At 42.9% G+C, this 26,187-nt stretch overlaps 1 long non-coding RNA gene across 1 annotated transcript; it reads left to right on the top strand.

Annotated features, from left to right (window-relative positions):
- The first annotated feature begins 24,400 nt into the window (after nt 1-24,400).
- LOC123154163 (uncharacterized) lies at nt 24,401-25,351 on the top strand. Its single transcript, XR_006476701.1, has 2 exons — nt 24,401-24,588; nt 24,730-25,351. It is a non-coding gene; the product is annotated as an uncharacterized lncRNA (long non-coding RNA).
- Nucleotides 25,352-26,187: the final 836 nt, after the last annotated feature.

Below are 26,187 nucleotides of genomic sequence, written 5' to 3'. Positions count from 1 at the left end.
GTTCGTTAAGGGTTTTGTCATCTTTCCAGAGGTGCAACCCATGTATTTTTGTGATGTGTGTGGTGACTAGTGCAAGCTTGCAAAGTGGTGCACTTGCTAACTCTGTTTTCAGAGACAGTAATTCCACAGTCTTCGAGCTATTTATCTCATGATGCCATATGTTCATGTTGTTTCCTAGTGATCCGTGCCTCTTTTGAGGATGATCAGTAAGGATGTTTTGTTAATATTGTAGTGCTCTATCCATCTATGTCTTTGTTTGCAATTATGGAGCACCCTAGATTGAGTCAATCGAGCTCTAATTTTGCTACTTTGTGAATCTGGGCAGATTGTCAACTTGTTTGCAATTTTGCCGATGATGTTGTAGTTGATCCGTGCATGCTATGCTATTGTTCTTGCCATGTCTAGCTTGCATTTTGTGCCTTCTTGATGGATGTATGCTTGTCTTGCCATTATTTTCTCTGTAGTGAGTGCATCGAGCTCGTAAACATGCCTACTTGAATTATATTTCAGCATGTGCCAGTTTTCACTAAGTCTGAAAACTGATTATGTTTTTGCTATGTTCACATGCTTGCAATTGTATTTTCTGATCCCTTTTGGCTCAAGGTCACTAAGGGACTTTTGTTAAGCTCTTTGATTAGCTCCATGCCATGCTTTACTATGCCATGTTCAGGTCCTGTAGCATGTAGTTTTGTTGCTCCAAAGAGGGCTACCTGATCTGAAATTCCAGGCAAGTGTTAATTTCACTAAGTCTGAGATCTGTTTACCATATGCAGTTTTGCCATGCTTGTTTGAACCTGTTAATGGATGAATTGGCCGAAGCTCAGTGCTAGACTTTTGTTAAGCATCTTGAATGCATCCTTGCCATGTATTTTTTTGTCATGTTTGGGTGCTGTAGCATGTTCATCTCATTGCATTTAGATGCCTACTTGCTGTAAATCGCAGACCGGTGTCATATTTGAATCGCTTGCCATTTCCAAACCGTAACTCTGATTCCGGCGTTCTTTATATCGTTTTCAAGCGATTTCATCTCATCTTTCCAGTGTCATACTTGGATTCCAAGTTGAGGCCAGGTTCATGCATTTCCTGTCATATCTTGCTTTTGGCATCCCGCATAGCATACCATCTTTGCATTGTGTTGTTTGAGTTTGCACGTGGTTGATTGTATCCTTGTGGCTTGTTTGTCTTGTTTGGGTAGAGCTGGGAGACGAGTTCACTAACGAGGAGCACGTTGAGTTTGCTTTCGAGGATCCAGTCAACTCTGACAACTGTGCAGGCAAGATGATCATACCCTCGAAATCACTACTATCTTTGCTATGCTAGTTTGCTCGCTCTTTTGCCATGCCAATGCTACGATGCCTACCACTTGCTTTCAAGCCTCCCAAATTGCCATGTCAAACCTCTAACCCACCATGTCCTACAAAACCGTTGATTGGCTATGTTAACGCTTTGCTCAGCCCCTCTTATAGCATTGCTAGTTGCAGGTGAAGATTGAAGGTTGTTCCTTGTTGGAACATTTATTTACTTGTTGGGATATCATTATATTATCTTGTTATCTTAATGCATCTATATACTTGGTAAAGGGTGGAAGGCTCGGCCTCTCGCCTAGTGTTTTGTTCCACTCTTGCCGCCCTAGTTTCCGTCATATCGGTGTTATGTTCTCGGATTTTGCGTTCCTTACGCGGTTAGGTTATAATGGGAACCCCTTGATAGTTCGCCTTGATTAAAGCTTTTCCAGCAATGCCCAACCTTGGTTTTACCATTTTCCACCTAGCCTCTTTTTCCCTTGGGTTCTGCAGACTCAAGGGTCATCATTATTTTTAACCCCCCCGGGCCAGTGCTCCTCTGAGTGTTGGTCCACCTGTCAGCTACTGATGGCCACCAAGGGCAACTCTGGGCTGGCCTACCCGTACTTAGGACAATCTGAGTGTGCCCTGAGAAAGAGATATGTGCAGCTCCTATCGGGATTTGTCGGCACATTCGGGCGGTGTTGCTGGTCTTGTTTTAACCTGTCGAAGTGTCTTGAGTAACCGAGATACCGAGTCTGATTGGAACGTCTTGGGAGGAGGTCTATTCCTTCGTTGACCGTGAGAGCTTGTCATGGGCTAAGTTGGGACTCCCCTGCAGGGATTTGAACTTTCGAAAGCCGTGCCCACGGTTATGGGCAGATGGGAATTTGTTAATTTCCGGTTGTAGATAACTTGAACCTTAACTTAATTAAAATGAATCAACTGAGTGTGTTACCGTGATGGCCTCTTCTCGGCGGAGCCCGGGAAGTGGACACGGTGTTGGAGTAATGTTTGCGCAGGTTGCTCTCTAGTTTGTCGCTCGCGCTTTGCCTCCTCTTCTCGCTCTCTTTTGCGAATAAGTTAGCCACCATACTTGCTAGTCGCTTGCTGCAGCTCCACATATTTGCCTTGCCTTACCTATAAGCTTAAATAGTCTTGATCGCGAGGGTGCGAGATTGCTGAGTCCCTGTGGCTCACAGATTACTATTACACCAGATGCAGGGCCTGATGATTCCGCTCCAGGAGACGCGCTTGAGCTCAAGTGGGAGTTCGACGAGGACTCTCAACGTTACTATGTTTCCTTTCCCGATGATCAGTAGTGGTGCCCAGTTGGGGGTGATTGGGACCGTGTCGCATGTTGGGTTCTCTTTTATTTTGGCGCCGTAGTCGGGCCGTGAGTGTTTGGATGATGTAATGTTATTTATGTACTTGATTGACGTGGCGAGTGTAAGCCAACTATGTTATCTCCCCTTTATTATTTATATTACATGGGATGTTGTGAAGATTGCCTAACTTGCGACATATGCCTTCAATGCGATTATGCCTCTAAGTCGTGCCTCGACACGTGGGAGATATAGTCGCATCGAGGGTGTTACAGCCAGCCAGTGGGGATGCACCAAGTGGCGGCGGCGGGGTGGATTGGCGCTGAAAACGAGGAGGAAGCGGCGGCTGGAGGTTAGGGGAGAGGGTAGGGGCTAGGTTTAGACAAAAATGTAAGGGGAAGGTCGTCCATTTGTAGGCAGGGGTCAGGGAGAGGGGGGTTTTGCTCTGTTTTGGACCGTTCGATCGCCATCGGACGGTCTGGAGCGGAGGGGGTTAGATAGATGGGCTAGAAGGGTTGTGTAGAGGGTTGGGCTGAGAGGAGAGGGAAGAAATGCAGCCCGGCACGGTTTCCGGAGACCGAAAACGTCCGACGTTTGACCGACTATAATGCCGCTATAGTTATCCGTTGGGGCATCAAACAAACTCCGAATGCGATAAAAATTTGGCAGGCGGCCTACCTACAACATAACATGACCACATGCCAACTCTCATCCCATTCCGAGAACATTTTCCAGCCACTTATCAAATAATATTTCGGACGTGCCGCAGGCTCGTGCAAGTGTGTCTAGGCTCAGAACGGACAACGGAAAAAAACGAGGAGACCAGGACGGATGCAAGTTTTGAAAACATGATGATGCAATGCAGATGATGACATGGCAAGATGCAACACGCAAGCGAATGACAAGGCAACAACAGCGAATAACTGCAAGACACCTGGCGCATCGGTCTCGGGGTGTTACAGGCATCCTCAAGCTTAGGCTCTTGGTTGTCCTTGAATATTACCTTGGGGTGACTTGGGCATCCCCAAGCTTAGGCTCTTGCCACTCCTTGTTCCATAATCCATCAAATCCTTACCCAAAACTTGAAAACTTCACAACACAAAACTTAACAGAAAATCTCGTGAGCTCCGTTAGCGAAAGAAAACAAAACACCACTTCAAGGTACTGTAATGAACTCATTATTTATTTATATTGGTGTTAAACCTACTGTATTCCAACTTCTCTATGGTTTATAAACTCCATTACTATCCATAGATTCATCAAAATAAGCAAACAACACACGAAAAATAGAATCTGTCAAAAACAGAACAGCATGTAGTAATCTGTAACTAACGCAAACTTCTGGAACTCCAAAAATTCTAAGATAAATTGTTGGACGTGAGGAATTTATCTATTAATCATCTGCAAAAATAATTAACTAAATATCACACTCCAGTAAAAAATGGCAGCAATTCTCGTGAGCGCTAAAGTTTCAGTTTTTTACAGCATGATCGCAAAGACTTTCCCCAAGTCTTCCCAAAGGTTCTACTTGGCACAAACACTAATTAAAACAATAAAACCACATCTAAACAGAGGCTAGATGAATTATTTATTACTAAACAGGAGCAAAAAGCAAGGAACAAAAATAAATTTGGGTTGCCTCCCAACAAGCGCTATCGTTTAACGCCCCTAGCTAGGCATGATGATTTCAATGATGCTCACATAAAAGATAAGAATTGAAACATAAAGAGAGCATCATGTATAATATTACTAGCACATTTAAGTCTAACCCACTTCCTATGCACAGGTATTTTGTGAGCAAACAATTTATGGGAATAATAATCAACTAGCATAGCAAAGCAAAACAAGCATAACTTCAAAACTTTAAGCACATAGAGAGGAAACTTGGTATTATTGCAATTCTTACAAGCATATATTCCTCCCTCATAATAATTTTCAGTAGCTTCATGAATTAATTCAACAATATAACTATCACATAAAGCATTCTTTTCATGATCTACAAGCATAGAAATTTTATTACTCTCCGCATAAGTAAAATTCTTCTCATTCGGAATAGTGGGAGTATCATAAGAAACTCGAATACTACAAATTGTTTCAATATTAAAAGAGTGATGTTCAGAAAAGGGGTAATCATAATCATGACAATGTTTATAAATATAATCATCACTACTTTTTATAGCATAAGTATCATCACAATAATTATCATAATTAGCGACTTTGTTCTCATCATAATCAATTGAAACCTCTTCCAAGATAGTGGAATCATTACTAAATAAAGTCATGACCTCTCCAAATCCACTTTCATAATTATCACAATAAGATTTGACATCCTCAAAAATAGTGGGATCAATACTTCCTAAAGTTGACACTCTTCCAAACCCACTTTCATCAATATAATCATCATAAGTAGGAGGCACGCTATCATCATAATAAATTTGCATATCAAAACTTGGGAGGCTAGAAATATCATCTTCATTAAACATAGCTTCCCCAAGCTTGGGACTAACATTAATTGCAGCAAATACATCCCCAAGCTTGGGCCTTTTCATATTATAAGTATAATCACTCTCATCATTAATAGTATGGATAGCACCGACAGTGTAGCAATTATCATCATCACAATGAGTAGTAGGAGCAACATCATTTGGAAGGGAGACCTTTCTACCTTTGCTTCTCCATCTTTTCTTCTTCTTCTTCACATCATGTGTGGGTTTAACCCTCTTTTTTGAGCTCCTTATTAATGAGATTGGTTGAATAGAAGGCTCCTCCTCATTACCTGATTCATCATAAGAAATAATACGAGGATATTGGGAAGCCTCTTCCCTTTCATTAGTATTCTCTTCATCCTCTATTTGTTTTATTTTATTTATATACTTGGCAATATAAGGATTTTCAATGCAATTCACCGCACAATACATATAAATTTCCTCTAGATCAAAATTAAGAACTCTATATAGGGCAAATTCTAGAATAACCTTAGATATACGTTTCATTTCTTCATAACCCAAGAGCAAACTAAGTTCATTATGATGTGCAAGGGAAATCAAGTCATCACAATTTTTGGACACGATACAATGATGAAACAATTTGCATTGGGTACTGAAATGATCACGTTCATTGCAAAGTTCACAAGTATGGCTAAGAAAGTTTAAATTTTGAGCACAAACATCTAGCCTTTCTTGCAACCATTTAGTTTCCAAATACTTATGCCTCTTGCAGAATCTATCTTCCCTGTTTGGTATGTACTTGCAAACTCTATGCACTCCACAAAAATCATTATGATTATAAGAGATATTTTCATCATGACTAGTGCAATCATCATTAGTACTATGGTTATTCAAAGAGTTCATACTAATAACATTGCAATCATTCTCATCATTCAAAGATTTAGTGCCAAACATTTTATAGACTTCTTCTTCTAGCATTTGAGCACAATTTTCCTTTCCATCATTCTCACGAAAGATATTAAAAAGATGAAGCGTATGAGGCAAACTCAATTCCATTTTTTTGTAGTTTTCTTTTATAACTAAACTAGTGCTAAAACAAGAAACAAAAAGATTCCATTACAAGATCTAAAGATATACCTTCAAGGACTAAGCTCCCCGGCAACGGCGCCAGAAAAGAGCTTGATGTCTACTACACAACCTTCTTCTTGTAGACGTTGTTGGGCCTCCAAGTGCAGAGGTTTGTAGGACAGTAGCAAATTTCCCTCAAGTGGATGACCTAAGGTTTATCAATCCGTGGGAGGTGTAGGATGAAGATGGTCTCTCTCAAACAACCCTACAACCAAATAACAAAGAGTCTCTTGTGTCCCCAACACACCCAATACAATGGTAAATTGTATAGGTGCACTAGTTCGGCGAAGAGATGGCGATACAAGTGCAATATGTGTAGTAGATAATGGTTTTTGTAATCTGAAAATATAAAAACAGCAAGGTAACTAATGATAAAAGTGAGCACAAACGGTATTGCAATGCTAGGAAACAAGGCCTAGGGTTCATACTTTCACTAGTGCAAGTTCGCTCAACAATAATAACATAATTGGATCATATAACTATCCCTTAACATGCAACAAAGAGTCACTCCAAAGTCACTAATAGCGGAGAACAAACAAAGAGATTATTGTAGGGTATGAAACCACCGCAAAGTTATTCTTTCTGATCGATCTATTCAAGAGTTCGTACTAGAATAACACCTTAAGACACAAATCAACCAAAACCCTAATGTCACCTAGATACTCCAATGTCACCTCAAGTATCCGTGGGTATGATTATACGATATGCATCACACAATCTCAGATTCATCTATTCAACCAACACAAATAACTTCAAAGAGTGCCCCAAAGTTTCTACCGGAGAGTCAAGACGAAAACGTGTGCCAACCCCTATGCATAAGTTCACGAGGTCACGAAACTCGCAAGTTGATCACTAAGACATACATCAAGTGGATCACATGATATCCCATTGTCACCATAGATAAGCTCATGCAAGACATACATCAAGTGTTCTCAAATCCTTAAAGACTCAATCCGATAAGATAACTTCAAAGGGAAAACTCAATTCATCACAAGAGAGTAGAGGGGGAGAAACATCATAAGATCCAAATATAATAGCAAAGCTCGCGATACATCAAGATCGTGCCGACTCAAGAACACGAGAGAGAGAGAGAGAGATTAAACACATAGCTACTGGTACATACCCTCAGCCCCGAGGGTGAACTACTCCCTCCTCATCATGGAGAGCGCCGGGTTGATGAAGATGGCCACTGGAGAGGGATTCCCCCCTCCGGCAGGGTGCCGGAACGGGTCTAGATTGGTTTTGGTGGCTACGGAGGCTTCTGGCGACGGAACTCCTAATCTAATCTCTTCCCTGATGTTTTAAGGGTATATGAACATATATAGGCGAAGGAAGTCCGTTAGGGGAGCCACGCGGGGCCCACGAGGGTGGGGGCGCGCCCAGGGGGGCAAGCGCGCCTCCCTGCCCCGTGGCCCCCTCGAAGCTTCCTTGACTTCAACTCCAAGTCTCCTGGATCACGTTCGTTCCAAAAATCACGCTCCCGAAGGTTTCATTCCGTTTGGACTCCGTTTGATATTCCTTTTCTGCGAAACACTGAAACAAGGGAAAAACAGAAACTGGCACTGGGCTCTGGGTTAATAGGTTAGTCCCAAAAGTAATATAAAAGTGTTTAATAAAGCCCATAAACATCCAAAACAGATAATATAATAGCATGGAACAAAAAATTATAGATACGTTGGAGACGTATCACTCTACGATTTCATGGAAGCTATTTAACCATTTATGAGCATTATGTTTGGTGGAGGATCAAAAGGACAGGTACTCGGGGTGGGCAAGATGGCTATCACGAATGACATGTCTCTTGCAAATGTCATGCTTGTTCAATCCCTTAAATATCATTTGCTTTCTGTTCGCCAATTGGCTTATGTTGGTTATGATACACTCTTTGGACTAACGGATGTGAAATTCTTTAAGATAGATACTCTCGAAGTGGCCTTTGTTGGAGAGTTGGATGGCAACCTTTACACAGTTGATTTCTCGAAAGAGAGCACATTCCATGCAACTTGTCTAATGGCCAAGGCCAACAAGGGGTGGCTATGGCATCGCTGGCTAGCCCATGTCGGCATGAGAAATCTTCAATATCTCTTAAAGGATAATCACATCCTTGGACTAAACAATGTCTCTTTTGAGAAAGATAGTGTATGTAGTGCATGCATAGCCGGGAAGCATCACCAATCAAAGCACCCACCCAAGAATATTCTGTCTACTTCAAGGCCTTTGGAGCTTATTCATGTGGATCTTTTTGGGCCTCCTTCATGGGATAGTATTGGTGGGAAAAAGTATGGACTTGTCATTGTTTATGATTACTCAAGATATACATGGGTGTTTTTTTTCTCAAATCCAAGGACGAGACAAAGATCACCTTCATCGATTTTGCCAAGCAAGCACAACGCAAGTTTGAAAAAGAAATCTTGGCAATAAGGAGTGATAATGGCTCTGAGTTCAAGAACTACACCTTGGAAGAATTTCTTAGTGATGAAGGGATTGAGCATCAATATTCAGCTCCATACACTCCTCGGCAAAATGGTGTAGCCGAAAGGAAGAACCGACACTTGTGGAGATGGCAAGGTCCATGTTGGATGAATACAAGTCGCCACATAGTTTTTGGGCCGTGGTTGTCAACACTGCATGCCATGCATCAAACTGGCTCTTTGTCCGCACAATATTGGAAAAGACTCCATATGAGCACTTAACTGGGAACAAGCCAAATGTCAAGTACTTTCGAGTATTTGGGTGCAAATGTTTCATCCTCAACAAAAGGGAACAGTTAGGAAAATTTCAATCCAAAACAATTGAGGGCATATTTGTTGGCTATGGATCAAACTCTCGCGCCTATAGAGTCCACAACAAATCCAATGGATGTGTTGTAGAAACTTGTGACGTGATGTTTGATGAATTTAATGTCTCCCATGGGGAGAAAGTTGATCTAAGTGATGTAGGTGAAGATGATTCTTCTCAAGATATTCTCACCATGGGTGTTGGGGCAATTCTTCCAATGGAACAAGAACCTCATGATGATGAAGAAGAAGATGGAAGCTTCACACATCACCAAACTACTTCAACACCCATACCACCTCAAGCTCCTATTGCTCAATCAATGCCCTTAGTCCAAGTACAAGAAGATGATCATATTCCTCTTCATGATAATCTTCAAGAACAAGATCATCATCAAGGGCAAGAACAAGAAAGTGCAATCATTAATGATGAACCTCAACAAATGCAATATGAAGAAGAAGATCTTCCACCACACATCAATGATCCATATGTTGAGGGCGTGGATGATGGACATGAAGTTGAACCTCGCGAAACCTTAACCTCCATCATGCCTCGAGTGGCCGGTCGTGTTGATGTTGACAAAATTCTCACCGGCATATCGGAAGGTAGAGTCACTCGTAAACAGTTGACAAATTTTTGTGCTCACTTCTCATTTGTGTCTAGTGTTGAGCCTCTCAAGGTACACGATGCATTGATGGACAACGATTGGCTAGTTGCTATGCAATAAGAGTTGAACAATTTTGAATGCAACCAAGTGTGGTCATTAGTCGAGAGGCCAACTACGGAGCACAATGTCATTGGAAAAAAATGGATTTTCAAGAACAAGCAAGATGATAATGGTGTAATCATCCGTAACAAGGCAAGGTTAGTGGCGCACGGGTACTCACAAGTTGAAGGTTTGGACTTTGGTGATACCTTTGCCCCTGTTGCCCGTCTTGAATCTATTCGCATCTTACTTGCTTATGCGGCCTTCAATGGTTTTACATTACATCAATGGATGTGAAGAGTGCTTTCCTTAATGGTCCTCTACAAGAAGTTTATGTATCACAACCACCTGGGTTCGTTGGTCCCGATCACAAAGACCATGTGTATAAACTTCATAAGGCCTTCTATGGCCTCAAACAAGCACCTCGTGCTTGGTATGATCATCTTAAGAAGTTTTTACTCGATGATGGTTTTGTGAGAGGGGTGATCGATCCCACGCTAAGGGTGATTTAATCTTATGCCAAATCTATGTAGATGATATCATTTTTGGTTCTCCTAACATTCATTTGTGCAAGAAGTTTGCGGCCTCCATGTCCAAGAATTTTGAAATGTCACTCAATGCGGATTTGAAGTTCTTTCTCGGATTCCAAATTCAACAATTTAAAAAAGGAACTTTCTTGTCTCAAGCTAAATATCTCAAGGATATCCTAGAGAAGTTTGGCATGTATGATGCTAGTCCATGTAAGACACCCATGCCAACCAAAAGTGTACTCACTGAAAACACAAATGGTATCCCTTTTGACCCATCTATTTACCGCTATATGATTGGTTCATTGCTTTATCTTTGTGCATCTAGACCAGACATCATGTTTAGTGTATGCATGTGTGCTAGATTTCAAGCTTCCCCTAGGGAAAGTCATCATAAGGCGGTTAAGAATATTCTTAGATACTTTGTTCACTCCCCAAAGTTGGGTCTATGGTACCACAAGGATGCTAAGTTTGATCTTATTGGGTACACGGATGCGGATTGGGATGGAGACAAAGTGGATCGTAAGTCCACCTCTAGTGCATGTCAATTTCTTGGACGCTCCTTGGTAAGCTGGTCCTCAAAGAAACAAAATTGTGTTGCTCTTTCCACCGCCGAAGCTGAATACATTGCAACAGCCAGTTGTGCAACTCAATTACTATGGATGAGGCAAACTTTGAAGGATTACGGTATCACCTATAGACATGTGCCTCTTCTATGTGATAATGAAAATGCCATCAATATTTCTGAGAATCCCAAAGATCATACTCGCACCAAGCACATTGATATTAGGTATCATTTCTTGCGAGATCATGTGGAGAAGGGTGACATTTATATTTGCTCATGTGGGTACGGATATGCAACTTGCAGACATTTTCACTAACCCATTGTATGAAGCAAGGTTCTGTCAACTTAGGCATGAACTTGGTATCTTGGATCTTGACAACATTATGTGAAATCTAGTACCCATGCATCCATTTTCATCATGTCTTGTCTTGATGTAGGCATATATTTAGGGGGAGACACTCAACTCATGAGTATTCTCACCCTATGTAATGCATAAAAAGAACAAACAGTCTCAAAGATACCATGTTATTCTAACTATGGTGCTTTCAATGATGGAGTAGTGATTATGCACCCAAAGTTCAAATCCTTTCGGTGCCATGTCACATATACTCACACATGGTGGCTTCGGCCACCGCTCTTATCGGTTAGAACTTCTATCTGAGCGGTGTGTTTATTTGGCATAGGATATTCACTGCCTATCATTATATTTTTTATCATACTTCATACTGGAATCATCATCTCACTGCCATTCTCATTGGCATCCTAAATATCACCTTGTCCTTCTCAAAATTTTCTGAGAACTTCCGGACGTCTGGCAAACTCCAGACTTCCGTAAAATTCCTTCTGTTCTCCTCCTACCGGACGTCCGATTTTACCAGACTTCTGTTAATTTCAAATCTTCCTCTATGCATCGGATGTCCGGTTTCTCTGGTCGTCCGGTACCTGGCTTATCTGACAGCTCCTATCAGGCATCGGACGTCCGTTAAGCACCATTCATCCGGTCATTTCCTGGCCCGCATATATAAGGCAGGGTGTGTTTTGTGTAGTTACCTAAACCTAAATCACCCGATCCCCTTTCTCTTATCCGCTCCACTCCTCCGCCGCCGCCGCTCACCCTCCTCGCTACGATCGTGCGCCGGTCGTGCACCTCGTCGTCTCAGCGCCGCCTGGGTCGACCCGGTCGCCGTCGCACCTCCAACGCCGCCCCGTGGATCTCCCCCCGTCTTGTTCGTCCCTCCAAGGTAGCACCTCTTCTTCTCCTCATCTCATCCACCGAACTCTTCTTTGATCTATGAAGGTGGATAGTTGATTTGGGTCTCCCTCCTCCTCTAGGTCGGGATGCCAAGAACCAAGCGCTCTGCACGCAAGCAGGTCACCGGTGGGCCATCTTGTCCGTCCCACCGTGGTGGTTCCGATGATTCACAAGAGCGGGATCGTCCTCGGAAGCGTGCCGCTAAGCCTCGCAGCTCTACTAGTGACTCCTCAACGGAAGAATCTGACTATGAGGATGAGATGGAAGATATGGAGCAGGTCGAGTATGTTGCGGTTCACACCACTGCTCCCAAGTCGGGAACTCATCGGTCCACCTTCAAGCCTCCTCCTCCTCCGGTGCAACCTCAAGGTGATGCCCGTCGCATCTCTCTTGAACCTCCACTACCTCTCGGTCACAACATTAAAAGATTCAACGAGGTCCCCATTGCTTCCTATCTTAAGCTTCATCGTGATGTTGACCAGTTTTCTGTTGTTAGCGACTCCCAAGACGCTGTCTTTCGCACTAATGTCCAAGCAGACATTTTTACCATTGTCATCATTCCTAAGGGTCTGTTTCTGCATGTGTGCGTTGACTTAGAACATCGAGTCGTCTAATCTTGCTGCTCCATTTGCATTTCAGCATGATTTTAACCAAGTTGCCATTCATCAATTCTATGCCACTTGTTTCTTTGGTCCAAATAACACTGTCAATTGGATGACCTCCGACACTGTGCTCACGGCCTCTTACTCACAATTTGTTGATGCCCTTGGTTTTCCTGACACTGGGTTCAAAATCCATAGGGATGACCCCAACCATAGGCCCAAGGGCATCAAGGTTTGTGCAGATCTTCTCAAACCTATAGATGAAATGACTAATGAGGAGAAACAGAAGGGTCTGAACCAAGTCTCCATTTGGCGCTCTCCTTTCTACATTGTATTTTAGTGTGTCATTCGCACCATTTATCCCAAAATGGGTGACAAGGGATCTTGCAATAGCTACTGCATCGATCTCATGCATCGCCTCTATACGTCTCCAAAAGGGAATATAAATGTCCCTCATTTTCTATGGCATGAGATCCGTCTCGCTTGTCTTCAGCACAAGTTGGGCCTTTCCTCATGCCCCCTTTCTTCAGGCATTCATTGAGAGTGTGGCTCCGTTTCCCATTGTCCGCACTCACTGGCATGAGCGGTGGGTCATTCCTGCACACATGGCGGATGATTGGGTCCCCAAGGACTCTTCTGCTAATGCTCATCGAACTGCTGCTGGTGTTCCTCCTATTGCTCGTTCTACTCCTTCCGGATCTGCATCCTTTGGGCGCATTGCTCGCTTTCTTGGGAAGGCTCACTCTGCCATGATGAAGGTTTTTACCTTTCACTGCTCCCAAAATCATGATGTTGTCACTCGCATGGTCACTTCCAAGAATGCTCTGAAGGCTCGTCCGAGAGGCACCGGAGTTTTTGATGTGAGTGATGATGAACGTCTTCCTGGCGAACCACCTTCTGACTTTGGCTTTCTCTCGGGTCCTGAGTGGGCTGATTTCCTTGACGAGGCTAGTGGTAGTGGTGCTCATGATGATGATGATGATGATGATATGATGATGATGATGCTATTTGATGATGTTATGACCCCCTTTTGGGTACTTGATGCCAAGGGGGAGTAGGCACTTATCTATTATGTAATGTTGTGATATTAGCTTGTATCGAACCAATGTTATGGTTATTGTCTGTTTATGTACTATGCTATGAGTGATGAACCATTATGGGTTGTGTAATGCACCTATCTGTGGAGCTTATTATGGTATTTTGTTAACTTGTCTACTCTATGAGATTTGGTTGTGTTGGTATTATATTGAGGGGGAGCTCTCTTCATGCTTATTTTATCTATGCACATGTTTAGGGGGAGCTCCACAACAAATCCCTTCGGTATTCAGAGTTTTATTTTACATATTGAGAAGTGCATGTATGTTGTCATCAACTACCAAAAAGGGGGAGATTGAAAGTGCAATCATGCCCTTAATCTTATTTTGATGTTGATGACAACATGCATTTTGGGACTAATCATGTTTATCAACTATATCTCAGGATTATGTCTCAAGGGACGTGTGTGTATCATATAAATATATATATATATATATATATATATATATATATATATATATATATATATCAGGATTTTTTACAAGTGCTTGCCACAGAACTAGTTAAGAGTTTCAACGGTGCAAAAGTTCTGAAAAATTCTAAAAAAAATACTGAACCAACACACCTATAATATAACATGATCCAACGGAGGGATTAAAAAAATACGACTGTATGTGTCCTGGATAAAAAACAAATAGTTCGGTATATATTTATGTCGCGGTGAGCTGAAATGCTTATTATTTTTGTCGAGGACACGTAGATGCATATTTTGACAATCCCTCCGTTGGATCATCTTATTACATTAGAGAGATGCTCCCATATTTATTTCATATTTTTTGATAACTTTTGAACCATTAGAAGTTTAGGGAAACTTAACTAGTTCTATGGCAAGCTATGGTAGACACAGTTTTACCTATATATATATATATATATATATATATATATATATATATATATATATATATATATATATATATATATATATCACTCAAGAGTAGAGATACAAGACAAATAGCTTTGGCTCCTTTTTGGTTTGTTCTTGAGTATAGGGATCCTGCACTATTAAGAGGGGATCCTCGGATTTCGTGAAAGACTTGCTCAAAACCCACAAAGTATCCTATCATAATATCTCTGTTTCACCCCTAGCTCTTCCACTAACTTGTGCACAAAGTTCCTTGTGCACATGAGCTAGTGTTCTCTGTTTTCACCAGACGTTCGGAAATCTACGGACGTCCGGTTCCTCACAGCCGACCGGGCATCTGGCTCTCTCCAGATGTCCGGTGCATCCTCATAGAAAGTTTTTAGCGGATGTCTGGTCCATTCCGAACGATCGGTCACCGAACGTCCGTCTCTCTTTGGAAACCCGGGACTACCCCAATAGAATACTTATTAACGGATTCCCGGTCCGCTTTGGACGGCTGGTCACCGGACGACCAGCGCCTTCCGGACGTCCGGTGGCTGTGTACCTTGTGCTTCTTTTGTGTCCTGGTAGGATTCCCAGTGACCGAACGACCGGCCGCCCGGCCAGACGTCCGGTCCAATTTGTGCCACCGGACATCTTCTACTCACTGGACGTCCGACAGCTTCAGTGCACTAAATGGCTCAACAGTCAGTTTTACACTATCATTATATATAGCCTCCTTCCTCCCACGTGATAAGGTTGACCATTCACTTTGAGCTGTCCAAGAACACATCTCACTCCCTCTCTTGATTCCCTACACCAAATCCTAGATCCCCAAGGGATTTGGGAACATTTGAGAGAAGTTCTCCAATCAAGTAATAGATCCACTCCTTCCTCTTCTTCTCACCAAAGGAATTCATGATTTGAGCAAGTTCTTGAGCATTTCCCATCGTTCTTGTTACTCTTGGAGGTTGGATACTCCTAAGCGGTAGGAGTCTTTCGGAGAGGAATCAACCATTGTGATTACGCTCGGAAAAGTTTGTGAGGGTTTGGATACCACCCCAAGGTCTACCACTAGTGGTTGAGAAACGCCTTCGTCATGTTGTCTCAAAGGGAGAATACGGCGAGCCTTCGTGGCGTTGGTGTGCCTTCGTGGTAACATCCACCTCTCTAACGGTGACTAGCTTCCCTCCAAGGAAGTGAACATCGGCATACATCCTCGTCTCCCGGAGTTGCGGTTACCCCTAACCCTAACTCTCTACTTGTGGTTACTTGTCTCTTAGCTCTTACTTATCATATTGTACTTGCTTACTCACTTTTTATCTTGCTTAGCCCTTAGCATCATACTTGCAATTGTTAGGCTCACTTTCATATTCCTCACTATTGCTTAAAATTGCTAAGTAATTAAAATTTGTAATTGTACCTATTCACCCCCCTCTAGGTCCATCTCGATCCTTTCAACAAGCCCCGCACAGCTCTGCCTCCACGGCGGGCATTCGCTCTATGGCATCCATGAGAGGTGGCTTCAGCCGCCATGGTGTCGATCTGGTCCTTGCTGCTGGAGGAGGCCCTCTCCGCCCCTCCTCCTGGTTCGATCCAATGGTGACCGCACGACGTCGACCTCCCGGATGGCGTGAGGTCCTAGCGGCAACATCAAGCCCATTGCGATTGGATCGATTTTATGTGGCTCCGGTGGAAACATGGAACACGTCCCACTGTTACATGGGCTCCTGAGGCCAGGTCAGCAACATCCAATTGCTCCGTGCGCGGGGGTTATTTCCATCTATGTTTGCTTTTGCGTTCATTTTGCGTGCCAAAAACAGGTGAGCGAATCGGGATGCAGCCGTGTTTTTTTTGCGATGATGTTGCTCCATGTTCTTTTTGCGATTCAAGTGTTTGTTTTGTACATGTTCATAGTGGTTGTTTTTTTACGATTTCTGTGGTTTTCATCGTCAATGTTTGAACACATGCAGCTAGGTTTTCCATTTTAATTTTAGAGGCGACAAGCAACTTTGTTTTTCAAAATGGAAATTCAGCGATGATCATGTTTTATTAGCATAGGTTCAGAGAGATAACTTTAGTGAGTAAATAAATTAATTTTTTGTAGGTCAGTTCTGATGTATGTTCAATAGCTCAATTTTGTTTTGATCTACTACGTTTAGTCAATGATAGCTCTAGCATCAACACTAACCGTCACTCCCATGCCACCCTATGGACACCGCTGACCAAGGTGCTTGTCGTGGGTACATCCACCAGATTTTCGTATCTTGTGTGGTCACACTTAATGTTTGGTAAAACATGAAACTCTAGTGTCTATAGATATCGTCTGTAGATTGAATGTATCTATAATTTTCGATTATTTCATGCTATTATATATTTATATTATCCATCTTGGATGTTTTATATGCATTATTATGCTATTTTATATTATTATTTGGGACTAATCTATTAACCTAGTGTCTAGTGCTAGTTGTTGTTTTTCCTTATTTTTGTCTTTTACAGAAAACCAATACCAAACGGAGTCCAAACATATGAAAACTTTTGACGATTTTTCTTGGACAAGAAGACACCTCACGAAGCTTTGGGAGTAGGCCAGAAGAGCAACGGGTGAGCCACAAGCTCCCCAGGCGCGCCCTGCGGGGTAGTGTGGCCTATGAGCTTGTGGGCCCCATGGGACTCCTCCAACCCTAATCTCAGCTCCATAAATACCCAAATATTCCCTGTATACCATAGGGCACACCAAAAATACTTTTTCGCCGCCGCAAGTTTATGTCCTCCTGAGATCCCATCTGGAGACCTGTTCCGGTACTCTGCCAGATTCGATCGTCGGTATCTCTATACCGAGTTCAATCTCGTTACCAGAAAGTCTCTTTACTCGTTACGGAATACATCACCTCGTGACTAACTCCTTAGTCATTTGCTTGCAAGCTTATGATGTGTATTACCGAGAGGGCCTAGAGATACCTCTCCGATACTCGGAATGACAAATCCTAATCTCGATCTATGCCAACTCAACAAACACCTTCGGAGATACATGTAGAGCATCTTTATGATCACTCAGTTACGTTGTGACATTTGATAGCACACAAGGCATCCCTCAAGTATCCGAGAGTTGCATAATCTCATAGTCGAAGGAATATGTATTTGACATCAAGAAAGCAATAGCAATAAAACTGCACGATCATTATGCTAAGTGATACGTCTCCAACGTATCTATAATTTTTGATTGTTCCATGCTATTATATATCTATCTTGGATGTTTTATATTCATTTATATGCTATTTTATATGATTTTTGGGACTAACCTATTAACCTAGAGCCCAGTGCGAGTTTCTGTTCTTTCCTTGTTTTTGAGCTTCGCAGAAAAGTAATATCAAACGGAGTGCAATTGATCTGAAACTTCACGACGATTTTTTTTGGACCAAAATAAGCCCACAGAGTACCAGAGATGCATCAGAAGAGTCCCGAGGCCACCACAAGGGTGGAGGGCGCACCCTCTGACCTTGTGGGCCCCTCGTGGACTCCCCTGACTTGTTCTCGACGTCAACACCTATTATATATATATATATATCCTCAAACCTCTAGAACAGAACCTAGACCAGGAGTTCCACCGCCACAAGCCTCTGTGGCAACCAAAAACCAATCGGGACCCTGTCCCGGCACCCTGCCGGAGGGGGAAATCATCACCGGTGGCCATCTTCATCATCTCGGCGCTCTCCATGACGAGGAGGAAGTAGTTCCCCTTGGGGCTGAGGGTATGTACCAATAGCTATGTGTTTGATCTCTCTCTCTCTCTCTCTCTCTCGTGTTCTTGATTTGGCATGATCTTGATGTTCCGTGAGCTTTGCTATTATAGTTGGATCTTATGATGTTTCTCCCCCTCTACCTTCTTGTAATGGATTGAGTTTTCCCTTTGAAGTTGTTTTATCATATTGAGTCTTTAAGGATTTGACAACACTTGATGTATGTCTTGCATGTGCTTATCTGTGATGACAATGGGATATTCACATGATCTACTTGATGTATGTTTTGGTGATCAACTTGCGGGTTCTGAGACCTTGTGAACTTATGCATAGGGGTTGGCACACGTTTTCGTCTTGACTCTTCGGTAGAAATTTTGGGGCACTCTTTGAAGTTCTTTGTGTTGGTTTGAATAGGTGAATTTGAGATTGTGTGATGCATATCTTATAATCAAACCCGTGGATACTTGTGGTGACATTGGAGTATCTAGGTGACATTAGGGTTTTGGTTGATGTGTGTCTTAAGGTGTTATTTTAGTACGAACTCTAGGGCTGTTTGTGACACTTATAGGAATAGCCCAATAGATCAATCAGAAAGAATAACTTTGAGGTGGTTTCATACCCTACAATAATCTCTTCATTTGTTCTCCGCTATTAGTGACTTTGGAGTGACTCTTTGTTACACGTTGAGGGATTGTTATATGATCTAATTATGTTATCATTGTTGAGAGAACTTGCACTAGTGAAAGTATGAACCTTAGGCCTTGTTTCGAAGCATTGTAATACCGTTTTCGATCACTTTTACGACTTGCTACTTTGCTGTTTTTATAATTTCAGATTACAAAAACCTATATCTACCATCCATATTGCACTTGTATCATCATCTCTTCGCCGAACTAGTGCACCCATATAATTTACCATTGTATTGGATGAGTTGGGGACACAAGAGACTCTTTGTTATTTGGTTGCAGGGTTGTTTGAGAGAGATCATCTTCATCCTACGCCTCCCACAAATTGATAAACCTTAGGTCATCCACTTGAGGGAAATTTGTTGCTATCCTACAAAACTCTGCACTTGGAGGCCCAACAACGTCTACAAGGATAAAGTCGCGTAGTAGACATTACTAAGCTAACAGATGGGTCTTGTCCATCACATCATTCTCCTAATGATGTGATCCCATTATGAAATGACAACTCATGTGTATGGTTAGGAAACCTTAACCATCTTTGATCAACGAGCTAGTCTAGTAGAGGCTCACTAGGGACACGGTGTTTGTTTATGTATTCACACATGTATTAAGGTTTCCGATCAATGTAATTCTAGCATGAATAATAAACCTTTATCATGAATAAAAAAATATAAAATAACAACTTTATTATTGCCTCTAGGGCATATTTCCTTCGGAAAATATGACAAATTTCATTTCATTAGAGATGGCTTTGCAGAAAAATGCATGAGCGAGCGGTTCATATTTTATTCTTCATCAAGTCAGTACAATTTTTTCTTTAGGATAGAAGGGTAAATGCATTGGTTGGTTGCTTGAAGAGTTAATAATAAACACGATGGCGTATGAGTTGCATGTCCAACAACGGACATCATACTTCTGTTTCGTGGTAATGCACGACATTCAATTGTATGCTACACCATAACAATGACTTGGTAGACACCGGATCCGCCTCCTTGGCTGGAGGGGGGGCACACGCCTCACCTCCCCCCCCCCCCCTTGATGGCGGTGGCGAGGGGGTTGGCGAGGGACTCCTTATCGATGGTTCGTGGAGAAGTATGGTGTGAACGAGGGAGGACACCATGGCGAAGGTGAGGTGGACGTCATCTAGTTTTGAAGGGGAGGATTCGACAGGAAAAAGGAGGGTGCATCGTGAGGTGCGGTTTTTGTGTTGGGGCCGCACGTTGAAAATGGCATGATGGATAGTTTGGACAACCATATTTCTTCCTCACATATGGCTTGAATTTGAGACAATCCAGACTGTCTTGGATTTTGGGTAGCCCGTTGGGCGCCTTTTGATGTGTGAACATGTCCAGACGTTCTGGATCTTGGAGACGATTTTAATATTTTAGTTTATTTATCTATATGCATTATAGCCCGTAGCAACGTGCGGGCATTTTACTAGTGTTTATTTATAGAGGGAGTATGATATATAGCCGAATAACTATTCGTTTGCAAAATGACTCTCGTACATCGAACTATTTGTATCGGCAGACTCAGTTTTGATTATTTTCATGCACCAACACATACAGAGTGGTGGACTGAAAATACTAAAAAACAAAAAGGAAAGCCATAAAAAGGTTATTGAAACACAAAGCGATCATAATGCATGCATTACGACTAGGAAGAAAAAGTCCATCATCCAAGTATCAACAACGGCACAATATATATATTTGGGAAAATATTTTAGATGGGCATATTAATCTTGCGCTCCACGACGACTCTGTTTTCACCATCATTATCATCTTCTTCAGCGTTTTCTTCCTTGGTTTCGAGATACTCTGACTTCTGAAACCTGTCGGCCAATGTCTCCATCCCCATGGATACTAAGAAGAACCATACACGGGTGAGAAGCTCCGTAACTTCACTCATGTTCTTGGCGTGCAAGTATCCTCTGCACCTGCTGGCAGAGTAGCACAACATCTCCATCCATACCCCCTGGACCACCTCCCACCTCTCCAGTTCATCTTGTAGCTCCATCAACATTTTAGCAAGCCTGCATGCTGTTCCTATTATGCTGGTGTTATCTAATAAAGAAGGTTGCTGCGCCCTGGAAAGAATTCCCTGCGCAAGTCCTCTTTCGTCATGCAGTGCAGAATTGTCGCCTAGCATGAGCTCGATATCTTCACATGCAATGGTGAAGATGCCAATCCTGGACCCGGGTATAAGCATTTCTGGACGAATGGAGAGCAAGTATGTCATGTAGTTCGATATCACCCTGCTCCGGGCGGCGCACTCTCTGCCGCGAGGGGTTGTGCTCTGGTGGTGAAAGCATATGTCTATGGCGATGTGCCAGAGAAGGATACTTCTGTCAAATGGCATATTCAAGCTCCACCGAAGATGACGTTGATGCCTTAGAGCCCACTGCCCCCTGTGGAGGTTGAATCTCTTGTAGCTAGCAGCGTCATGGATGTATCCTTTCCAACCATCCGTAACATATCCATGAACCAACTCTACAACTTGGAGTTAGGACGTTGTTGGTGCATGTTCTATATAACAATGCATGTTAACATAGTCTTTGTAGCAGACAAGTGTGGCAAGCTTCATAAGAAAAGTGGGTCGCTTCTTACGAGCACAAAATGACAAGAGGTTATGTTGCGAAACCTTTTCTGTTTCCATCTCCATGATGAAAACACTGATGAAGAGGAATAGGAAATCCAGCAACGCGGTCGACCAAAACAAGATGTAAGTTACCTTGACATCTGTTGCGTTGTATTCATGATATTTGTGGTATGTGGAGAAGAGGACGGCAGAAGCTAAGGTCAAGAATGGAAGCCAAAGATGACAACAGAAAAAGCAAACCACTATGTTAGGTAGTTTTGTGTAGAGGAACAAAAACAACTCAGTAAGCTGTTCTCTCGACATACTATGGGCATGTTGGTAATCAAGGGCCATAAAATGTTGTAGGTTTTTTATCCGGTCAGAGTATAGAGCTGATATGTCTACCAGCGGCTGGGAGACATTAACCGCCCACGGATCACATGATGCTATGAGTTCAGCTTGGTCTTGATCACTGGCCAACTCTGGCAAACTCCTGATTGCTTCTTGTACAAATTCTTCAAGCGAGATGTCCTCCTGTTTAGCTCTTTCTTCTTCTGTAGTTATGTATAAAATTCCCGGGAATGAGCAATAGCATAATTTTTCGCAGACCCATGCGAGCTCGTTTTGCTCCCTCGGGGATAGTGACAAAGAAGAGACTATGTTACTAATACTGGCGCTCTTCATAGCCAATGGCTTCTGGATGGATCTAAAAATGCCGACGACGAACAACAAGATCGCGGCCTGCAGTAACCTCTTCTGCCCGACAGGCCATGACTTGCAAAAGACGTAGAGGGCGACCACGACCTGTGACCATAGTTTTAGAAATATTTCAGCGGTTGCCACTTTAGTCACAGGCTTGGTTCTCACTTTCACAGAAATTCAGTAATTTTTGGTTTTCTTTTCGGCCAAAAGACTGAAATTTTCAATTGAGTTTGACTAAGCAAATATTATGATTTTTTTAGAAAACTACCTGAATTCGGTGTACTACCAAAGTCGCTAAAATAACAATTATTTCAGTGTGTAACAAAATTAATGAAACTTTCGAAATTCGACAAGATAACACTGAAAGTGAGAACCATGCCTGTGACACCATGGTGATGGCTTGTCGCCTCCATAGCTCGTTGTCTTCGATACTGTAGGCGGTCATCAGGTGCTGCCCCCCGAGGTGGATGAGGAGGACAGGCGCCCACAGCACCTCCAGGCCAGCGGCGAGCTGCTCCTGCTGCTTGTGGCGGTTGAAGAGCGTGGCCAGGGCGTATATCGCCAGAGCGTCACCGCCTAGGTAGGCGAGCCAGAATACCAGCCTGAGCCAAGACGGAGGAGCACGCCTGCGCACCACGGAGGAGAAGAAGAGCAGGTACTGGACGAAGAGGCTGCCCAGCACGAGAACGCGCAGCTGCCACTCATCCCACCACTGCACGGCGCCTGATAGACCCATCCTCCTCGGCCGGCGCCCCTCCTCCCTCGCTCCTTATCGGCGACGGTGTACGTATGAATGCAGTGTTGTTCACCTTGTCTTCTCTCGTCCCCTGGCCGTCTATATAAGAGATGCGTGGGCTTAACAACAACAAGAAGAAGAGGAGGAAAATATATAGAGTAAGATAATAAAAAGGTTTTTGTTCCTTGCGTCCCCGTGATGGCATCCCTTGTGCAAACATGCATGCTCGACGCAGATCTTCATTTCTTTTGTGTTCTTTGAAGGATTCCTGTCGTCCCTTGAGCAATTGCCTTTTCACCTTCTACGTATCCCTCGCTTGCTCGCGCTGGTCACTAAATTGTTCCCTATACTTACTTAAAACAACACGCTGCGCGCGGACACACGCAACAATCAACCGATCCAAGGCGAGCATACTAGTATACTACTAGATACTAAGGCTAGTCGTAACAATAGTATCATAAACAGTATCATAAATGTCAAGTAGACTTTTTTTATGATATGACACACAATTAAATGAGAAAAGGGAGGATGTTGTATCATATTATGATACTGTATCATATTAAATGTCGTACTATTTTGAGTATTAATTTATGATACTATGCATTACAAAAGTAATACTTCCTCTGTTTTTATTTACTTTACATATTAGAGTTGACTAAAGTCAAACTTCGTAAAGTTTGATTTAGTTTATAAAAAACAATATAAACATTTATCATAACAAATCTATATGATATGAAACTACATTCAATAAATAAATCTAATGGTGTTCATTTATTCTTGTATCTGTTAGTAATTTTATTTATAAACTTTATCAGAGTTTACAAAGCTTGACTTTGACCAAAACTAACACGCGGAAAAAAAAACGGAGGAAGTATCACACACTAGTATCATGATACTAGTACTCCCTCCATTCCACAATGTAGTCGTCTGCGCTTTCCAGGATCTAAGTTTGACCATACATTTAAACAACGAGACCGACTGCGGCGGGAGCAAACGAGATCGACTGCGACAAGAGCAAAAATTATACCACAATCGGTCTTGTTGTTTAAATTTATGATCAAATTTAGATTTCAGGATACTTGAAAAGGGAAGGCTGTCCTGGAGTGCTACCGAGCCAACGGCCGCTCGGTAGACACGTCCATATATATGTGTGATAGAATTATAGTTAGCACGTAATGCTAGTAGTATTTCGTGTCCTATCAGAGTCCTGCACGAACTATGCATGCTGCATGCATGCAACGTACTAGTTGTGTACGAGTCAGCTTAGGTTTGCCTAGCAATCAAGGTCGGCGGCTGATTAGATTAGGAAGTAGTACGTACTAGTGTCCGAGTCTAGTACGAGTCCACAGCAGGATCGGTCTAGTCTACCCGGATCGTGTATATATATGTGCACGAGGCTGCGTGAGTTCTGTACTTTTGTATCACGGTGAGAACAGCAGAAAAGAAATAAAGAGAAAATAAGGACACGACAAGGGCCCTTGGCTATTGGCCATTGCCGGTTGCCACTGCCAGTTGACACCGGCGGCCTTCAATCACGGCGAGCAGCCCAGCCGGCCAGTCGTCGCGCCTCCTGATCATAGCTCAATGGTACGTGTCAGGTTCGTACTTCGTACCCGCGCCCTAATCTTCTGCTTGTACCCTTTCTTTTCGACGCACGCGTGCTAAATTGCTAGTAATTCAGTGGCTTGAAATTCTTGGCATGCGTTGGACTCACTTCGTGTGCATGCGCTGCAATGCAGTCTCTGCTACCGCTGTTCCTGAGGCCGGCGGCGCGGTTCCTGGGGCCGTTCCTGGCGGGCCGGCCGGCGGAGGCGGCGGCCACGCTGCTGCACCGCGCCGGCGTGCTCCCGATGAACAGGGCTCTGGAGCGGCTCGTCAGGGACGACGGCGGCGCCGAGGACTGCATCGCGCGTCTCGTCGTCAGCGTGCTCAGCTGCCTCCGCTAGGGAACCGGTTTAGCATGTTGATACACTGTGGTTTGGGGATTGATGTTCTCCACTACTACTACAGGTTTAGCATGAAGGACTGAAGCTAGCGAGGGAAACAGGATGCCATAATGTGATAGTAAGATCGGACAATATCACGGTGGTGGAGGCACTCAAATTCAATGGTGGCTACTCCATGGTGGCAGCACCGTTATTTGATGAATGTCGTAGTTTTCTCGAAGACTTTAGGAGGTTTACTATCGAGCATTGTATTAGAGAGTTAAATAGCGTAGCTCATGAGCTAGCAAGATGGGGTAGTGCTATTAATCCATCTCGCTGGATTGACGCCCCGCCTGATTTCATTGTAAATCTTTTGGCAGACGATGTTTCTATTCTTTGATTAATAAAGTAAACTTTCCTGTAAAAAAACAGGTTTAGCATGAAGCAAGTTTCTTGCAGATTTAATGCAACTTCATTGGTTAACAGTGACTGACGCCTTTTTTTGACATATATGTTTGATAATTTCAAGAGCAGTGCCTTCATTTCTAACTCAGCACTCCAATATATATTCTCATGATCCATAATTTATAGAGAAAACAAGTAACCAGAAAGGAAAAAATAAATAAAAGCTCATTTTTCCAAATTAAGAGAGATAAGACAGAAGGCTAGTTAGAAAACAGGCACATGTGCTGATACCATTTCAAGGATCCACCGATTAGCAGCAAGTTACAACAACAATAACTAATTAAAGCCAGTAACCATATGGCAGTGAAAATGAATGTGTCGGCGTTATAAAATCACTAACTGAATTGTGCCGGGCTCTCCTTGAGCCTTCTGTCTAAAACCAAATTGTATTATTTTACAGACACGGCTGGAATTAATAGGCGATGTCTCATCAAATGGAAGTATGAAAAGGAATCATGTACTGCAAAAATTAGTGCGATTTGCGAATATGAAAACACAACTCACTCGCGGTCTTACAGCAAGTGTCATGTTACTAAAGAGCAAAGGCACAGCCCAAATCGATATTATCACACCTCACAAGCAATCACACAAGTCATGAACAGTAGTTCTAGCACTAGCAGTAGTAAACACAGGCAGTAGTAGTAGAAAACAGTGTGCCCATCAGGCAGTTGTATCAGTGGTACGTCTTGAAAAGGCAGAGAAAACCAAGACGGTGCGCACATCAGGTGTAGCACGAACGTACAGAGGCACTGGATATACTCATCTTGAGATTCATTGACGCCTTATCACATGCGGCCCAAATTATAA

This window comes from Triticum aestivum, chromosome 7A, assembly GCF_018294505.1.
Source record: "Triticum aestivum cultivar Chinese Spring chromosome 7A, IWGSC CS RefSeq v2.1, whole genome shotgun sequence".
Lineage (NCBI taxonomy): Eukaryota > Viridiplantae > Streptophyta > Magnoliopsida > Poales > Poaceae > Triticum > Triticum aestivum.
Note: the sequence above shows the minus strand (reverse complement) of the source record. Positions and strands in the feature narration are given on the sequence as shown.